At 42.6% G+C, this 21,131-nt stretch overlaps 1 protein-coding gene and 1 pseudogene across 2 annotated transcripts in view; one reads left to right on the top strand and one right to left on the bottom strand.

The window, feature by feature from the left end:
• LOC149163212 (uncharacterized) overlaps window positions 1–21,131 on the top strand; it is a 263,398-nt gene that overhangs the window by 24,697 nt on the left and 217,570 nt on the right. The gene's annotated exons all lie outside the window — the stretch shown is intronic.
• On the bottom strand, window positions 2,861–3,033 carry LOC149163214 (U2 spliceosomal RNA; annotated as a pseudogene).

Genomic DNA, 21,131 nt, shown 5'->3' with positions numbered 1-21,131 from the left:
AGTGAAGATTTTGTAGGAAGAATTACATAATGATATTGGTCTGAAGCAGGTAAATTTGGAAGGGTGGTTCTCCTTTGGGATGAGAGCCAGATGAGTTGAGTTTGTGTATCCTCCTATTTTGTTCTTCCTCTGTATCCATTTGAAATATTTAATGAGGTCCTTTTTTATCATTTCCCAATATTCTCTGTAAAAACAAATAGAGAAGCCATCCGGCCCTGGCGCCTTGTCTGGCTGGAGGCACCAAATTGCTTCCTTGATTTCTTCATCTTTTATTTCTTCTGTCAACCTTTCATTTAATTCTGCTGAAATCTTCATTGGCAAATGCTGCAAGAGGTCAGCATAGCTTTCTTCCTCACCTGTTTCAGTTAAAAGCTCTTTGAAATGGTCTGAAGCAGCGCTTTTGATGGCTGTCTGATCACTGTGTTGAGTCCCTGCGCTATCTATGATGGTTGTTATATTGTTTCTTATTTGTCGAGCAGTGGCCTGTTTATGGAAGAAGGCTGTGTTCTTATCTCCACTTTTCAGCCAAGTCTGCCTAGATTTCATACGCCATTTTTCTTCCTCTTCCCTTCTAATGTCGCTTCGCTGATTGTAAAGGTTTTCTTCTTGAGTCTTTTCAGCTTGTTGATACTCTTGTTTTTCTATTGCATAGTGTAGGTCTTCAATTTTGGCTTTCACCTCTCGTTGCTTTTCTTCTGGCTCTTTGTACTGCGTTTTAGCCCAATTCTTGAGCACATTTTTCACATTTTTTAGCTTGCTTTCCCATATAAAGCATGGAGATCCTTCAACATGCTGACGCCATGTTTGCTGGACTAGATCTTTGACTCCTTGATAGTCATTCCATATATGATTGTATTTAAAGGGAAGAGGGCCTAGAAGACTGTGAGATTCAAGAGCTAAAGTAATAGGGAAATGATCAGAGGTAGCAAATGGAAGAATGGTGGCGCTAACAGCTAAAAAGGTGGATAGAAGAGAAATATTTACCAGAAATCGATCAAGCCGCTCCATAATATTACTGCTGCCCAATCTGCGATTACTCCATGTGTATTTACGATTTTTTGGGATGACATCGACAAGATCTCCTTGTTGCATTATATTTTCCAGCTGGTTTCTGAAGGGGTCTGGCGTGAAGCTCCCTCCACGTTTTTCGTTGGCATGTAAAATTAGATTTAAGTCGCCCCCGACAATGATGTTGCTGCTGTCTTCTTCTTCTATATTTTGGCTGAGGGAATCCCAACAAACTTCTTTGTCCCTGTAATGGTTAGGGGCATAGACATTGTAAATTACAATCTGCTGTCCGCTCATATTGTTTTGTAACACTGTCTTAACCCAATGCTGATCTATTACTTCTGTTGCACAGTTCCACTCGTCCTGACGCCAAAGTGTAGCGATTCCGCCTGAGGCCCCTCTGGAATCACTTATACTTCCTTTATAGTGCTTATGGTATTCAATGGCCTTGCTGATTTCAGACTGCCTCTGCTTTGTTTCTTGTAATAGTACAATAGTTGGCTTTTCTTGGTTTATAAGATCCTTTAAGGCATTGGTTTTGGAGGGGTGCCCTAGTCCCCTGCTGTTCCATGAGAGAATTTTAATCATTTCAACAGTGAGATTCGAGGAGTTGCTCTCCCTCCTTTATCTTTGCTTGCTGCGTCTTTGTCTATTGCTCCTTGTATATATGATTCTATAGGATTCTGGAGTCCTAGTGCTATGTCCTTTTGCGCATTCTCGTCCCTGTGCTGTTTGGAAGACTTTCTTCCAGGCTTCTTTTGACCGTCTATAGTGGATCCATGTTCCTTGGAATTGCTTCGGGTGATTCTAAGAGGGGGAGGATCAGATGGGAGGGCAGGGGAGATGACCAGGGGAAGGGGAGAAGAGGGAGGCTCAGGTTGAGACGAGGGGGCAGGGGATTCCTCAGGAAGGGAGAGGGCATGAAAAGGGTTGGAGGAAGGCGAGGAAAGGAGGGGATTTAACTGGCGGACAGAGGACTAGGGCGGCTGGGAGGAAGAGGGAAGAGGGAATGAAGGCGCGGGAGATGAGGTTGGAGAGATGGGGGAGGGCTGGGAAGAGGTACCAACATCCATGGGATATTTATGACTAGGGGCTGATTTTTTTTTTTGACAGGTTCCCATTGCTCTTCTTGCGGGGTATTATCAACATTAGAGATCTTAGTGCAATGGTTAGCAAAGTGTCCGTATTCGTGACATACCTTGCACTTGAAGGGAATCTGTTCATAGTCGAGCTGTTGAATGTGCGTCCAGTCGTCGACTTTGAGTTTAATAGCTTTTGGAAGGCCTCTACCCAAGTCAACTTTGACACAGATACGAGCACAAGCCTGCATGTTGTCTCTCGGCTCACTTCGGTCTATGTAATTCCCGACAGCGTTCCCAATAGCACGAACTGATTCGTCTCCCCAGCAATGCAAGGGGAGATGAGGAAGGCGAACCCATACAGGAACCGCATTAGGGATGTCAAGCTCCGGGTCGAAATCTGGAGTCCATTTGTTTAAGTACAGACCTCTGGAATCCATGAAGTAAGGTCCATTGCGGAAGATTAAATCCTTGTCTTCCTTAGTCTCAAAATGAAATGTGAAGTAGCCCTTTCCGCAAAACCTGATAGAAATTTTTCCTTGGATTTTATCAGTCCAGTTCCTCTCAACCCACCTCTGAACGGTTTTTGGGGAGGGCCAGAGACCTGTAAATTGCCCTATTAGTCCTTTTTCCGCCAAGGCAAGAGCAGCTTTTCTGGGCAAGGAAGGAGGAAGAGAGACTTCTTGTAACCCCTCAATTTTTTTCACAAATTTGGATACTGATGGGCGAGCACGCTGAGCAGGCAAAGATTTGATCAGTGCTGAGAATGCGTGTTGAAGCACGGCCTCCTCCGGAGGCGCATCCGGAGGGGCCATCCAAGCGGCCGAGGAGCGATCAAGATTCAGATGGCGGCGGGAGCAAAGGAGCGTGCGCACAGCAAACCTAACCAACCGTCGCCCCTTAAAGATACTACACTTGATCTTAGCCAAAAGGCCGAGAAAGGTATAAATACATCGGATCTTATACATGATTGTTGGTGGGTTTTCATCTTGGATTTGGTCTCCCTATACAGGGTCCAAGCCCTCCAGAGGGTCATAATGGCAATTGTAAGGTGAGTGTGGAGAGTCATGGGCCTCCAACCTTGCAGAGCATTGATTGCCTCACCATGGGCTTCTTCGGCACCACCACATTGCTTGTTTGTGCCCTAGCCATATAGAGATGATGATGCACTTGGACCATGTTGCCCAACCGACCACACATCGCACTCGACACTTGGCAGCTGATCCAGGGCCCAGAGGAGGTTTTGTCTCTTCCGGGTAGACATGGGAGGGCATGTGTCATCTTCTAGCCCTCATTGATGGAACATCAACTTGATCTTGAGCCACTTGGAGACCCATGAGATCACTGCTTGTGCCCCATAGTCAGTTGGGAGCACAACATGATGTTTTGCTTGGAAATCAAAGGGCCACCCCCGGGATCATCATTTATGGAGCCCTCCTCTTCATCATTGCACTTTGAAGACTCATTCAGGCCTTCCAATGGCCCTATTTCCCACTATTTTATCATTTTGACTAGCTTTAAATGGCTTATCTTTCACTTCATGAGCTATTTGGTGGGCTTATCACCAAAGATGTGTTATTTTGTACATTAAAATATTGTTAGGGGCTAAATTAGGCTAAATCAAACTTGAGGAGCCTCATATAAATAAGAGAGGCCTCATTTTGTATTGGATCATCATCACATTCTTGGATTAGCTCTTCTTGAGTAATTCACATTTCTTCTTGGATGACTATTGGAGATTCTTTCATGCATTTCGATATCTTTGGAGGCTAGTTCGATTTTCTTCTTGGAGCCATTGTCTTGATCTTGGATTGGATATATCTCTTGTTATCTTGTAAGTGAATTTTGTTGAATAATTTTTCATGAATAATGTCTAATGTGTGGAAATTATGCAACTAGCTCTTTCTTTTATGCCCTAATTGTTGAATATCATTGTTAAAGATTGTTAGATTGCAAATTTGTGCATGTTACTCATTGATAACAAGTAGAAGAATGTTCCTAGTGGATTGAAGTTTCTTTTCTTCCATGAAAGTCCATTGATCTTGGATGGGTAATTGTTGAGAGATAGGTGTTAGGGCATCATTTTTCAACCTCCTTGAGGAAGAAATTAGTCCAAATTTCAAATCATAAAGACTCCATTGCCCAAGGGGAAGGCGTTAGTCTAAGAATTTTCATTCTCTCACTTAGACGACCTTGCTAGGGCATCATGCGAATTTCTTTAGAGGGATGATTTAGCCATTCCGCTTGGATAACTTTATCTGCTGGTGTCTCTCCTAGAGATCTTCAAGGTTTCATGAGATTTCAACGGTTCATTTGTGAGAAAAACCAAGCCCTAGCTCGGACATTGAAGGCTAATCTTGGCGTCATAGTGAGAGACTTTCTTGAGGGTTATCTCTCATCAAAGCTTGATCATTCTTAACCCTTTCTTTGTCCTAGCTTGACCTAGAGTTCTCCTTGGAGGCTTCCCTTTCATGATAAATACTAAAACCCTAGGTCTTGTGTGGACCCAACCTAGGTCTCTCGATTTTAGTAACACATTTCTTTGAGAGCAATATCAATTTTAGTATATCATTTTAGAATCTTGATCCTAGGTATAGTTAACCTTATTGTAATGTCATATATCCCTATATCTTGATTCCTACTCCTTTAGGTCTTTCTTGGATAGCCATTGAGCTTCATTGAAGCAAGTGTTGGGATGGGGTCCCCTACGGTCAATTTTGGGGCAAAAAGCCCAAGTTTTGTTGTATAAAATGTAAAGTCTCCGCAAGTTGTGGTCGCGGAGCGCGTAGATAGTTAAATTGTCATAAAGGGTTCTACCCTTCTTTTATGTAAGTTGAGTCGGCTTTTGAAGATCTACCCATGGTCCGCGGACCATGGGATTGTATAAGTAGGTGTGTCTTAGAGAGTCTAAGATAGATAGAATGATGATGAAGATGAATGTAATGGGTCAGTAAGAGTAAGAGCGAAGAAGTCTTAGAGTAGAAGAGAGGCTCTACAGCTGTGTGCGTAGAGGCTTAGAGTAGAGTTCGCAGCTGATTGCATAGACCCCTGCAGTTGAGTGCGCAAGGTAGTCTTGAGTCTGTAAGCAAAATTGAAGTATTAATAAAGAGATTATCCCAGAAATTCCTGCATTTTGCCGATTTACTTCTGTTATATGAATGTGCCTTATGTTATAATGGGTTTATGAAATAATGGTGTAGTAATGCGCGACTTTACATGATTGATATTGTTACATGAACGCAATTACTGTTACTGTTTACAGGAAGATTATCTTATTGTATGCGGAAGTTATTAAGACTTAAGATGATCTAAGTAATTACTGGGTTAAGAGTAATCTTTGATGCGTGTAAGCAGCTGATTCGCATATTCAGGGTCCACGAAAGACAGTTGGATACCTTCGTGGAGGTCTAGAGGCTGATTAAAAGAGTTATATCGATAAGCCATAAAGGCTTATCGATCTGCGCGGAGACAGATTTAGGGCATAAACCGACATCACGCTCATCTTTGGGCGTGGAAACTTGGTTCCAACATCCCCCCATACTGCTTCAGGTGACACTTCAGTCCGCGCTCCGCGGATTGATGCCAAAAGGGCCAGTAGTGTAGGGATTTTTTTGGCAAAACTAACTCTGAACTTGGGTCAGGACCCACTATGCCAACAAATGGTTCCGTTGCCGGGACCGAGATTTGCATAAGGAGATGTGTGATGTCGCGTCATTGGAATCCAACGAAGAAAGAGATTGAGGAGTGGTTGGATAGAAAGATCTAAGAATTCGCGGTGCAAGAAAACAGAAACCCGCGCCTGATGAAAGAACAGTGGTTGGATAGATATCTCTACATAGAGATACATGAAATTTTCTTCTGTTCCTTCCCGATTGAACTATACGAGTGGATACCTAAATTGGCAGACGACCAAGGAAGGTGGAGGCTTGACGGTCCAATAGTGTGGACCCCGCAGGCCGCAGCTAGTGCAGAGATTGGAAGTCTCTGAAGGTAAGATTGCGCGCGCTGTCGATCACTGGCTTGATCAAGTCATAGGAGGATTCGTGACAAAATTCGCGGTCGATACCTCGGTCAGTTACAGCGAAGCAGAGCAACGCTTCTTCAAAGGACCACGAGGTAAGTATTTAAGATCTTTGAGTAATTGGATTAAAATGCTCTTGTGTGAAAAGCGGGTCATGCCATTACCTTGATGTTTGGAGCTACGCGAAGTGGAAAGCTCTTCAGGAATAGAGGGAGAATAGGTCCTGAATATAGCCCTCTCATTGAACCTCCGCTGAGTGACGACGAGGGAGCAACACAGGCTTCACCGCAGAGCGTTGTCCAGTTAATAAGACAAACGTTTCTGTGAATACCTCATCCGTCCACACCACCTTTGCCTTCACCTCCACAACCTACACCTTCGCCCACACCGCCACCACCTTCGCCGCCGTTCAATATGTCGAATACAATGAAGCTGCCTGTTTTCAAGGGCTTGGGAAGTGAGGACCCGGACTAGTTTTGGTTTGTCGCGAAGGCCGTGTGGATAGCACAAAATATTACAGATGACCATATGAAGAAAGTGCAGTTGGTTACTGCTTTACAAGATCGCGCGTTGACGTGGTACATTAAGTACTGCATTGATAACCCGATGGCATCATTAGCGGATACTCAGACCACGTTGAACAAGGAATTCGATAGGCCTAAATCTGAAATGCAGTCGGTAGTGGGATTCAAGGAAATCACGATGAGAATCGGTGAAACACCTTGGGAGTTGGATCAGAGACTGAAGTGCGGAATCCACGAAGCCAATATGAATCTCACAGATAGTCAGCACCGGGATTGGTTTATAGCCGCGCTCCTACCTCACTTAAGAATTGCCTTGTCACAGCAAAAGATAGGGACTTAGGCAGAAGCGCTAGAAATCACAATGAGGTTACATGAGACACCTATCCAAGACGTGACGTTGGGAGTTCAACAGATTCATGCGGAGTTGCAGAATCTCTGTTTGGAGTTTCAAAGCTTGAAAAAGGAGAAAGCGGCTCGGCTAGAGGTGTGCGAAGAAGTTTGGTGCCTGAAGTGTAAGAGCCAGGGGCATGATAAAGATCACTACCCTGTCTTCGTGAACTATGTTGCAGGTGGAGGGCCAATGCCTCTAAGGCCAAAAGCTCAAGCATGGCCAAGTACAGGGCCCGCGCTGTGGTGCGCTATCTCTACCTGGAAAACATGTAACAAACAATTGCCACTTGTTGTAGAAATTTGTGCAGACACCGCAACAATTATTCTGCAACTTCTGTAAATCGGTGGGTTATGATGAGCGTAATTGCCGTAGCTATGAGTTGATGACGGAGAGAACACTCGCATATCAGATGTTAGACAGAAACTCGCCCTCCGGATCAAGGTGCTAGGGGAGCGCGCGAAGGATATCAGGGCCGCGGACGAGGCCGAGGAGGACTTGGTAGAGGTTGGGGACAAGTTATTTGCTACAATTGCGGAATGCGAGGACACTACGCGTGGGAATGTACAAGCCAGACGCGCCTGTCATACCCATACTGTATTCAGTTTGATCGCGCGATAGAAGACTGCCCGATATTGATAGCTAAGATGCAGGAGAAGAGGCCGCAGCCTTAGTAGCCCACCTAAAACCTACAGATGATGAGGGCTGAACCCCACGAAGAGGATCCCAATGTAAATATCGTGCTGCGAAGTGGAATGACGACTGGCGAGGATAAAGGAAAGCAACCTGAAGAAAGTGAGTGGGTCCGCAAAGCTCCAGAAAAAGAGGTTGGGTTTGACTTGGAGCGCGCAAAAGAAACGTTCATGGAAGCAAAGAAAAGCTTTGCTGAGGCTTCTACCTCAGGAAGCCAGGACAAGCTGTCTAAAGAAGTTGACCCCTCCATGCTTACTACCTTCTTGGAGACCTGTATGAAGCTGCTACGCGATAGCAAGGCTGTGAAAGGATTACAGGAGTTGATAAATAAGTGTGTAGGTAAAGAGAATGCTCCTAAAGGACCTCGTGTAGTTAGAAAAATTGGTAAGCATAAGGCAAGAACAGGGCGTGAGATGAGGCTCACTGCGCAAATAGGAGAGTATGAAATGGATCAAGTTATTTTGGATCTTGGGTCGGATGCGAACATTTTGCCTAAACAAACGTGGGAAAGAATGGGGAGACCTGCGTTGCAATGGTCTCTGTTGACCCCTACTGGTCAACTACCCATGCAGTGCACCCCGTTTTTCTTGACAGAAAGAAGCAGCACCTGATCAGCATGTCCGTGCCATCCTGCCATCATCAGCAACTTGATCTTGTTTTTGTAAACCCAGTCTGCATGTATTAACTGTAAATAATCTTAGCAGACATGAAGTCATGTATGTAATTTGCCTAGGTGGACCTAACTTTCTGATGATAATCTACGTCCCGGAAGGTTTTTTGTCTCACCGATCCACGGATCGGCAGAGTTTTCCTTCAAACCTGACCCCAAAGCCGGGATTGATTTTGTCATTTGAACTTTAGGAGAATCCTAGTGTGTGGATCTGCTAGATTATCGTTGTGTCGCAGAGCTGGGTGTTTTGTGAGGGTCTGTATTAAATGGGTTTGTCCCTTAAGATGTAATTTTGTAAAAGTCATGATGTAATGTGTCCTGAGGGTCGAGAAATGTTTTAAATCCCCTCATGAGTCCTAAGTCCTAGGTCCTAGGTGATGTTTCCGAAGGTTTAGTTCAGTGATCCATTTTAAAATGAATTAAAAAATTAAAAAATGAATAAAAATAATAAAATAATGAAAAATAATAAAAAATTAAAAAAATCAAGCAAAAACCCTAACTAATAAAATAATAATATTTTAAGTGAATAAATCGACGGATGAGATCAAGAGATGTCTTGATCCTCATCAACGGTCGAGATCATTTCCACATGGATCACTCGAACTAGCCGTTAGGATCATTTCCTTTATATAGGGTCTTAGGGGGTCATTTCAATTGATCTGATCTGTGAGTCTGTACTGAAAAAGCTCTCTTGTAATCTGATTTTCTGGTTAATAAAAAGACTTTGGGGTCCAAATCGTGTTGGTGTTGCTCTCTGGAATTGCTGTGAGATCTTTAATTTTCTGTACATTTCAGTTTTCAGCCATTAATCATAGCTTTTTTTTAGAGTAGTGTGAGCACAGGTATCTTGTTCACCTGCTAGGGTTTGAGGGCTGCTAGGGTTTCTGAAATAATGGCAGGTATCTCCATTATTTCCTGAGATCTAGCAGTTTTCTCTCTCTCTTTGCTGACGGTTGCTTGAGATGTGCAGGAAAGCATTTTTGAAGGAAATTTTTGTGGGCGTTTGGGGAAGTTCTGGGCTGAACCAGCCGACTCCCACAGGCTTTTCTGTGCAGAGCCCAGCTGATTGTGCCCTGGGTTAATCTTTTAAGTTTTATTTCGTGTTTTACATTGAGAGATTTTTCTTTCTGTTCACAGTGAAGTTCAAAATTTCTGATATTCTGAAAGTATTTCTGCTCTTATCTGCTGAATCTGGCTATTTCAGGGGCCATAAATCTGTAAATTAGCAGTTGTTCTAGGGTTTCATTTTCAGTTTTGCTTTTATCAGGTTTAATTAGGGTTTTTTAGGTCTTATTTTATCACATGAAAAATTTCGAAATCGTTTTTTTGGCAGGTTCACGTGCGCTGGCTGACTCCAGATTTCAATCATTATTACGCTCCACTGTTGCCATCTTCCCCAGCCTTTTTTTCAACCGCCTATACACCCACTGTTACTGGGACTCTTTAGCTCTGCAATATTGATGATTTGCTGCTCATCCTCAGCATCAGTCCTTGAGCTGTTGACGGCTCTCCTCATTCTTGACAACGACTTGGTGCAGCTTTTCCTCTTACCCACTAGACGTTGTTGACATTCCTTTTTTTTTATTTTCTTATGCTGCAAAACCTGTGCACAATGGTTGGAAATCGTTAACTCATACATGGTTTCTATGAGAAGTTCTCATCCGCCACCAAGCTGAAGCCACGTTGAATAAATTTATGTTGATGCGTTTTTATAAAATCGCTGTTGCAAATCTCAGCACCAGATATTTGAAAACGAGGCTGCCAAAGTACTGATATAAGACCGATAAACCTGTGGATCATAAACCAGCAAATCCGTGGACTCCAGATACGCTCAACGTAAGTTCGATTTTTTTTTAAAAAGCGCTGAAGGCAAAGCGTATCTGTCAATCATTGCGGCTGTGCTTTCCACCATACCCAAACCCGTGAGCCCAGGTTTATTCAGCGAATTTTCTCAACGAGATTGTGTGAATGCGTCCAGCCTCCAGCGTTAAACAGTTTTGGCGTTCTATTCATGTGAAAGCCATTAAATGTTAACCATTTAACGCCAATCCGAGCAGATCGAAATAGTTCAATGCGGTTTTCAGACTAGCTACCCAGCGTTTTGAGTTTTCCCTTTGCAATTCACGCTTGGGCATGGGTTACGGTACTTATTTTCTTCATCGGATGTGATCGTTTATGGTTCCGTCTGCAAACCCTCAGGTAAGCTTCAAAACCAATCCGCATTTTGTCCGCCGCTCAGCAGGTAAGTCGAGATTTTTTTTGTGGTAATATAATGTGTTTTGGGGTTGTATATACTTACGTAGGTCATACAGTCATATGGTAGCGTAGTTTAGTTTTGATTTAGTTTAAAGTTTTATTTTTTATTTTTTGTATATATATATATATATAGTTAGATTTAAATGTTAGGATTTATGTTTTAGATATTAGTTACGATTTTGGATTTAAAAAAAAAAAAAAAATAAAAAAAATTGATGTATTTTTAGGTTATAGTCTAGGTTTATATTTGCATAAATTAATTTTTAGATTTTATTTAGATTTCAATTTTTTTGTTTTGTTTTATTTTGGTTTAAAAAAAATAAAAAATAAATAAATAAATAAAAAAAATTAATAAAAAGCTTTTTGTATAATTAGTGTTTTAAATTTCAGTTTGAATAGATTTTAAGTTTAAAAGTTTTGTAAATTTTAGATTTTTTTTAGTTTTCTTTTCATTTTTATAATATTAAAAAAATAAAAATTGAAAAACGATTTAAAAAAAAAAATTTCAAAAAAAAAAAAAAAAAAATTTGTGGAAAATCATTTTGCCAGTTTCAGTTGCTTTCGCGATATATCTTTCATGTTGAGATCTGAAATTTTCAAGTCGAAACACGAAATCCAATGTCTGGTTAATAATTCATGATGCTCATGGTGGTTTAAGGCATTTATCTCTTCAAAGCTGAAAATTCCAGATCATCGTCTTGGTCATTCTAAGAGCATTGTGGTTTAGCTGATGATTGCTGTTCATGGTCCATATCATTTAACAAGTAATCGTTTCAGCCGCAATCTCTTAAGGCACTGGTATGCTAAATTAATCAAATCATTTTAGTGTTTATCTCATCGTGTCTCGTGTCTCCCAACCAACTAGTCGATAGTTGGTCTCATCATCTCACAGGGTCTACCCCCCTTAGCCACGGGAGACAGGCTTAAACGGAGAGACCGGGGATCAGAGTGACAGCCCCCGGTCTGAGCGTTGTCGTGTCGATCCGCGCGACAACAGTCTCCAATTCAATTAAGGATGGAAAATCAACAGAAGATTATCCCCATGGGAAGATTGCAGGGAGTAACAATAGATATAGAGGGCGCGAGCACGTTGGCTGATTTTGAAGTAATAGGGATTGTTGATGATTGGGCTATCGACATGAATGGGGTCATCAATCCGAAAAGGTGGACAATGTCATTTGAGAGGAAATCGCTCCGCGTAGTAGTACCTTTGGACCCTGCAGAAGGACTGCACTATACTGAACCGGTCCGTGATTATGAGGAAAGCGACGATGATTTGGACCAGATCTATAAAATAACAGTGCGAGATCAGGATTGGGTTAATCCGACAACTGATGGATGCATTGCATGGGACCATGAAAGTTCCTGTACATCAGATTCAGATGAGGAATTGGAACACTGGCAGAATAGGTTGCACGAGGTATCTACGCTGCGTTGTAACACGATGACTAAATCATTGTGTTGTGTATCATCGAAGGTAAGGAGTTTGCCTTATTATGACGGTCTAATTGACATAGATAAATTTTTGGATGCATTTGAAAGGGAAGTACCAGAGAAGCATTGCTTCCAAGCCTTGGATTTAGCATTGCGTGCTACGCCCGCAAGATGGTGGGGTATGCATAAAGACAATTTTGATGGGTGGCGCGAGTACAGAAAAATGATGAGACTGCGGTTTGGTCACCCAGAAGTTTGGCTAACAGAGAAATATGATGCAAGGACTGTTAAAATTGGCAACTAGGGCCAAAATCCATTTGGGTCATCTTATTAATGGCAGCTGATATTTTTCTTGGATCCCTCTCATCGAGAGGTGTAGGCTTGATCTAAAGATCATTTGATTTCGATAAGTATTCATGGAGATATGAATTTATTTGTGTTATGGGACAATTCGTCAAGGTCTGCCAACAACCAAATAAACTCCACTTGTGCTCCAATGTTTTAGTATAAATAGAGGTGCCTTGAGAGTCATTTGGGCACAAATCCTCTTGGTGATCTCTTCCTCTCCACTTGTCTTTGGGTTTTGGTGGGAGGAGAGATCTAAAGAGGATACGCTGCCCTAGATCCTAACGCTATCATGGAGGAGATTTTAACGCAGTGAAGGAAGCTTACATAACGCAGCAAGGAGAGTTCTAATTTCAAGTCTAAAAGAGAAGCCCTACACTGCCCTATACACAACTCTATTGGAGAGCCCTATGCTGCCCTATACACAACTCTATGGAGAGCCCTACGCTACCCTATACACAGCTCTATTGGAGAGCCCTATGCTGCCCTATACACAACTTTATTGGAGAGCCCTACGCTGCCCTATACACAACACTATGGAGAGCCCTACGCTGCCCTATATGCAGCCCTATGGAGAAGCTCTATGCTGCCCTAACTGCAGTCCTCCAGGTGATATAAAGGAATAATATTCAAGCATGCCCCAGTCACAACCATGGAGGAAGGAAGGTCTGAAAGCAGCTTGTATGACATGGAGAAGAGTGCTGAAGGGTATACGTTGAAGTCTGTCCAGCAAGGCAACATATGTTAGGACTATGTTGATAATAGTACAGTCACTTGGATGGAGAAAACAATGATGATACATTGAAGCAGCATGATGTTGCAAGCAACAGATATATTGCAGCAGCATGTTGATGAATGCTGCAGCATGATGGGTACAACGATGAAGTGTATCATAGCATAATGAGGGGAAACACAATGGTGAGGTACAACAATATGATATAGCAAGTTCATAGTGCCGCTAGTATAACACATTGGGACAAAGACATGATACTTAGTGCAACAAGTACAACTAGCATGCCAGGGACAACAAGCATGCTAGGGACAACAAGCATGCTTGGGACAACAAGCAAGCAAGGGACAACAAGCTAGCTAGGTGCAACAAACACATAGGTCAGTATGGCAACATGGTGCAGCAATGGCACATGATGCAGTACAATGATGGGTACCGTCATGATTGATGAAGCATGATGAGATGCAACATTGTGATGATGGGTGCAACACGGTGAGGCGCAACATGATGACGAGATGCAGCACGATGATAGGTGAAGGAGTCACCTTGGAGAATCAGTTGAAGCAGCATGTCTTCAACTGATCTCATGTATCATCTTCTTAGAGATGATCTATGCTCTCATCTAGATAAGTCAAAGTGTTGACTTCAGTTGTAAATGTACTATCTCTCTCTCTCTCTGCTGAACTATTGAAGAACATATAAGAAGAATTGATCAAGGGTTTCCCCACATTGGGGTTTGTCCCTGGCTAGCGCCACATCTTGTGTCCTCTTGCCTTGGCTTGTCTTTTGCGATTTATGTTTATGTTCTATTTGCAGTTTACTTTAATGCTGATGTGATTGCTAATCTGGAAAAGATATTGAGCTAACTATGAAAATTGAAATAAATTGCTCTAAGCATAGAACATACCTAAACTTAACATGGTATCAGAGCTAAGGTGAAGACAAAGCCCAAGCAAGAGTGAAAGAGCAATCACCGAAGACAGTTGGAAAAGGACAAAAGGATCAGTGGATTCCTTATCCCTCTTCAAATTCACCAAGGGTGAAATCGAAGCAGAGAATATTATCAGAATAACGCAGCGGAAGCTTCTGATGGCCTACCTAAAGATCACTTCATTGGGAAGTTTGGATCTAAGGGTGGAAGGAAAGGCAGATGCCTTGGTTGCAATAAGTTCGACCATTATGCGAAGGAGTGTCCGAATGGTAGGGACACATCACTTGATGATGATAACAATCATTCCAGGGACATCTTCAATGATCAGAGGAATGACAGGTAATGTAGGTCATCAAGGAAAGAACCGACTCTTCAGAGAAAGCAAGGAACCCTAGCTATGAAGAATCAAATGTTGTTTCTGATAAGATAAAGAAGCGTTATCTTGTATTGGCCCTCTCCTTTAGATTCTTTGGGAGTCTGGCTTATTGATTGTAGTGCTTTAAGGCACCTCATCGGATAGAAGGGTGCTCTCTCGAATTTGGTAGAGATGGAAACAACCGTGGGATTATACTTGGAGTCGATGCCACCTATCCCGGAAAGGGTGTAAGGAATGTTACTCATCAATTAAATGTGGGTAACTCCATTCATTTACAAGAATCTCTTTTATGTACCTGATCGCAAGAAGAACTTGGTGTCCATTTCGGCGATGGAAGTCAAAAGGTTTCAGGGTGGCATTCATCGATGGAAAGGCACGTGTTTAGAAATAGAATTTTCAAAGATGCTTTTACCTTTGAGTTCAGGGTTGGCAGGAAGCCCATTGGGGACCATATCAGTTGCAACATAACACCGGAGGTCTGTAAGTCAGATGATGACAGGGATGCTTGAATTCAAAAGGAGCATGAACGTACATGTCTGATATGTACCGAAGGGAAAATCTTGCAAGGGGACCACTCCCCTCATGTAGTAGGTCCACAAGTTTGGAACAACCCGAGGGGTTTGAGATTCATGATCGGGAATCTCATGTGTGCCTGTGGAAGAAAGCCCTCTATGGCTTGAAGCAGATCACCCCGAGTTTGATATGAGAGGATTGATAACTGTCAGATGAAGCTGAGATTCACTAAGAGCGAAGTCGATCCAAACCATTATTTGAAGGTTGTGGATGATAGACCTCTCATACCGGCACCTTCTGAGGTCGACCTATTTCAGAGAGGTGCAGACTCTCTCACTTGCAGAAGTAAGAGGGAGTTGGATTCCGGATGTGGAATGGTAAACTGCAAGCCCGTGACTACCTCGAGCATCTTAACTTTCAGAAGTTATATGGTGATGATGCCGGACCAAATTTGGGAAATGCCTCTCAGTTTCATAAACTCATTTGCATTGATGTTCTTGGTGAACTTCCGTCCGGACATGTGTTTTGCAGTTAGCATGGTAAGCTCATATTTGGTTGAGCCTCACTGGATTGGTGCCAAGAATCTTCTGAGATATCTTCGGGGCACAATCTCTCATGGATTGAGATACACTTCCGAAAATATGAAGCTGCATGATTATTCGAATGCTGACTGGGCAAGTAGTGTGGAGGATCACTAGAGCACTTCTCAATGCTGGTTCTCTTTGGGTTCTGCTTCGATATCATGGATGAGCAGGTAGTAGAAGTCGATCGCTATAAGCACCGCCGAGACCGAATACATAGCTACGAGTATGATCTCGAATGAAGTTGCCTGGTTGTGGAAGCTCTTCAATGAGCTGTTTGTACATATGATGAATACCACCGTGATCCTCTGTGACAACCAGGGGGGATTCGATTGTTGAGGAATCCTATATTCGATGATTGCTCTAGCAGATAGACATCAGATACTACCTTATCTGGGATATGGTAAGTCGATGAGCGAGGTGGCCATCGCATTAAGACTGATGTACAGGGTGCAGACATTTTGTCAAAGCCCCGGGAAAAGGTCAAATTTGTGACTTTCCTGAACGACTTGGAATCGTTGAGAGACCTTATAAGGGTCCTGCATGTTGCATGCATTGAGCTCTGGGAGCTTTGGGGGGCTTGGGGTACTTACTGGAGCGACATACGACCACAGGGCGGCTCACCCTCCCCTGGTGGTGCGCTATGTACATGGTGAAAGGTTCAACCTTCCCCTGTGATACTCCGTGACAACTTTGGGACAGGATGATTAGTTCTCTTGTGGCCCACGATGATTAGTTCTCCTGTGGTGACTGTTGGACAGGATGATTCGTTTTCCTGTGGGATAGGATGGTTAGTTCTCCTGTCGAGGCATCCTACCCATGCAGTCTGGGACTCATGGGAAGTACCTCTCATCTAATCAATGAGCAGGGAAATGGGGTTAGGGACCATAGTAGTACTATCGATGGATGCATCGTTGTATCTACCGTACTCCCTATGCTAGGATGACCTCCATTGATCTGGGATCAGTGTGAGTGGTTTGAGACACTCTCTTGTGATATTGATCTAGGATCAGTAAACCTGACTTCGGGTTAGTAGAGAATGGTATGAGACATTCTCGATCAATTCTTCTTCTTCATGGTTCAGCAGAGCAGAGCAAAGCTCAGCAGAGCAGTGCAGGGCACTGATGGCAGAGATAGTACAGTGAGACATATGGATCAGCGGATGGAGTTCTCCCTAGTTGAGAGGGAGTGTTAAAATTGGCAACTAGGGCCAAACTCTATGTGTGTCATCTTATTAATGGCAGCTGATATTTTTCTTGGATCCCTCTCATCGAGAGGTGTAGGATTGATCTAAGGATCATCCGATTTCGATAAGCATTCATGGAGATATGAATTTATTTGTGTTATGGGACAATTCGTCAAGGTCGGCCATCAACCAAATAAACTCCACTTGTGCTCCAATGTTTTAGTATAAATAGAGGTGCCTTGAAAGTCATTTGGACACACATCCTCTTGGTGATCTCTTCCTCTCCACTTGTCTTTGGGTTTTGGTGGGAGGAGAGATCTGAAGAGGTTACACTGCCCTAGATCCTAACGTTATCATGGAGGAGATTTTAACGCAGTGAAGGAAGCCTACATAACGCAGCAAGGAGAGATCTAATAGCTGGTCTAAAAGAGAAGCCCTATGCTGCCCTATACACAACTCTATTGGAGAGCCCTATGCTGCCCTATACACAACTCTATTGGAGAGCCCTATGCTATCCTATGCACAACTCTATTGGAGAGCCCTATGCTGCCCTATACACAGCTCTATGGAGAGCCCTACGTTGCCCTATACACAACTCTATTGGAGAGCCCTACGCTACCCTATACACAGCTCTATGGAGAGCCCTACGCTGCCCTATACACAACTCTATTGGAGAGCCCTATGCCCTATGTTGCCCTATACGCAGCTCTATGGAGAGCCCTACATTGCCGTATACGCAACCCTATGGAGAAGCTCTATGCTGCCCTAACTGCAGTCCTCCAGGTGATATAAAGGAAGATTATTCAAGCATGCCCCAGTCACAACGATGGAGGAAGGAAGGTCTGAAAGCGGCTTGTATGACATGGAGAAGAGTGCTGAAGGGTATATGTTGAAGTCTGTCCAGCGAGGCAACATATGTTAGGACTGTGTTGATAATAGTACAGTCACTTGGATGGAGAAAACAATGATGATACATTGAAGTAGCATGATGTTGCAAGCAACAGATATATTGCAGCAACATGTTGATGAATGCTGCAGCATGATGGGTACAACGATGAAGTGTATCATAGCATAATGAGGGGCAACACAATGGTGAGGTACAACAGTATGATATAGCAAGTTCATAGTGCTGCTAGTATAACACATTGGGACAACAACATGATACTTAGTGCAGCAAGTACAACTAGCATGCTAGGGACAACAAGCATGCTCGGGACAACAAGCAAGCAAGGGACAACAAGCTAGCTAGGTGCAGCAAACACATAGGTTAGTATGGCAACATGGTGCAGCAATGGCACATGATGCAGTACAATGATGGGTATTGTCATGATTGATGAAGCATGATGAGATGCAACATTGTGATGATGGGTGTAGCACGGTGAGGCGCAGCATGTTGACGAGATGCAGCACGATGATAGGTGAAGGAGTCACCTTGGAGAATCATTTGAAGCAGCATGTCTTCAACTGATCTCATGTATCATCTTCCTAGAGATGATCTATGCTCTCATCTAGATAAGTCAAAGTGTTGACTTCAGTTGTAAATGTACTATCTCTCTCTCTCTCTCTCTCTCTGTGCTGAACTATTGAAGAACATATAAGAAGAATTGATCAAGGGTTTCCCCACATTGGGGTTTGTCCTTGGCTGGCGCCACATCTTGTGTCCTCTTGCCTTAGCTTGTCTTCTACGATTTATGTTTATGTTCTATCTGCAGTTTACTTTAATGCTGGTGTGATTGCTAATCTGGAAAAGATATTGAGCTAACTATGAAAATTGAAATAAATTGCTCTAAGCATAGAACATACCTAAACTTAACAAGGACTGATCCACGCGATCATTTAGCAAAATGGATTGACGCTTATGGAACGGACTCACAACTTGAGTGGGTGCATTTATCCTGTCACACTTTGGATGTAATACCAATGAATTGGTACCTGGAAACAGAACTTTGCCACGGCACTGAGGAGTGGGACATTTTGAGATAGGGATTCTTGATGACATTCAGCTTTGAGGATGGGTTCGAATGCATTGACGAGGCGTTGTAGGAGGTCAAGGCAGCGATCTTTAGAATATCGCAGGATCCTTTGGATTTGATTCAACCAGATTGGAGCACTCCGCTGCGCCATGTGTTGGAGTGCTATAATGTGACTATTGAAGAAGAAGACGAGGATCCAAGGAACATTAATATCCCAGAGGCAGAAGGCCATCGTGAAGTTGAGGGACCACAAATAGAGAATCCAGATATCACCGTGCCACTGAAGACTAGACAAGTGAACATTGGCACAGAAGCGGAGTTGAAGTTTGCGAAGATTGGAGACCACTGGGATGATGCCACAGTAGATAAGGTTGCTGAGCTGCTCCGCGAATATCAAGATTTGTTCCCTACAAAGTTTTCAGACTTAAAAGGCATCATAGGCGATTTGGGAGTGATGAAAATAACTTTGAAACTGGACGGGAAGCCTGTTAAGCAGAGGCCATGTTGACCACTACTGGTCAACTACCCATGCAGTACACCTCCTTCCTGTTGGCAGAGAAGGATAGCTCCTGAGCGACATGTCCGTGCCAGCCTACAGTCATCGACAGCTTGATCATTTTTGTTGTAAACCCAGTCTGCACGTTTGAATTGTAAATAATCTAAGCAGATCAGAGTCATGTATGTAAAGTTGCCTAGGTGGACCTAACTTTCTAATGATGATCTGCGTCCCGGGAGGTTTTTAGTCTCACCGATCCATGGATCGGCAGAGTTTTCCTTCAAACCCAACCCCAAAGCCGGGATGCATTTCGTTATTAGGACTTTAGGAGAATTCTAGCGTGTTACTCTGCTAGATTATAGTTGTGTCGCAGATCTGGGTGGTCTATGAGGGTCTATGTTAAAGTGGATTCATCCCTTTGAGATGTAAATTGTAAAAATTGTAAAAAAATCATGATGAAATGTGTCTTGAGGGTTGAAAATGTTGTAAATCCCCTCATGAGTCCTAGGTCCTAGGTGCTAGGTGATGATTCCAACGGCTGGGTTTGATAATCCGTCTTAAAATAAATTTAAAATTTTATTTTTTTTAATGAATAAAAATAATAAATTCATATATAAAAAAAAAAAAAAAAAAAAAAATTAAAAATAAAAATATAAAAAAAAAAAAAAAATTAAAATTAAAAAATTAAAAAATTTGAAAAATAAAAAAATAATAAAAAATAGAAAGCATAAAGCAAAAACCCTAAGCAATAAAATAATAATATTTTTGTGGATCACCCAAAACTAGCCGTTGGGATCATTTCCTTTATGTAGGGTCTTAGGAGGTCATTTTCAGTTTTTATCTGAACTGTGAGTCTGTACTGAAAGCTCTCTTGTAAACTGATTTCTGATTAATAAAAAGACTTTGGGGTTTCAAACTGGCTGGTGTTACTCTCTGGAACTGCTGTGAGGTGTTTGAATTTCTGCATATTTCAGTTTTCAACAGTTAAAATAGCTGATTTTTTTCAGAGCATTGTGAGTACAGGTATCTTGCTCACGTGCTAGGGTCTGAATGCTGTAGGGTTTCTGGAAAATGGCAGGTATCTCCATTTTCTTTTGAAATCTAGCAGCATCTCTTGCCCTTGTTTGCTGATGCTTGCTTGAGGTGTGCAGGAAACTTTTAGGTGAAGGTTATTTGTGGGCGTTTGGGGAAGTTCTGGGCTGAACCAGCCGACTCCCACAGGCTGTTCTATGCAGAGCCCAGCTGATTGTGCCCTGGGTTAATTATTTCAAGTTTATTTCATGTTTTACATTGAGAAATTTTTCTGATTTACAGTGAAGTTCACAGTGAATTCTCTTCTGATATTTCAAGAACATTGCTGTCATTATTGCCAAATCTGGCTGTCTTAGAGCTGTGAAAATTTTGAATTTAGTCGATTTTTGTGAAAGGTTTACTGTGAAATTTTGCATATGTATCTGCCAGATATTGGGGTTTCCTTGTAGTGGCAGTGCGTAGGTCATTGTTGCTAGAAGCGGCAGGGTTTTATTTCCAGCATCTCGACTTGAAATAGCAGTGCATCTGAGAGCTGTTGACTGTCTCCAAACCGCCGGCTGCAATTTTCCCAAAAGGAGCATAACATTTAGCTGGAAAAGAAGGCGGTGGATCCTTGTTAATGTCGAATACCTGCAAGTCAAAAACAGAAAACGTTCTGAGTATATTTGTCTTGATCGCCATTGTGTGTACGCATATCAGGTAAGTACCAAACCATTTCTTTTGCTGCTATCATCCTCTGGCTGTCGTTTTCTTATGATTGTGCATTTCAAATTTGTTTTCCAAGCAAGCATTGGGTTATGTATGTTGTTTAAACCTGCAAGAAAAACCGGCCATAGCTTAGCCGTCAAGCTTCCCACTGTTTGCATTCTTCAGGTATCGCATTTCTGAAATCGTT

This window comes from Pinus tabuliformis, chromosome 5_2, assembly GCF_031772625.1.
Source record: "Pinus tabuliformis cultivar Carrire ecotype Pingquan chromosome 5_2, CPIR1, whole genome shotgun sequence".
Classification (NCBI taxonomy): Eukaryota; Viridiplantae; Streptophyta; class Pinopsida; order Pinales; family Pinaceae; genus Pinus; species Pinus tabuliformis.
This window is presented reverse-complemented; position numbering and strand designations above follow the sequence as displayed.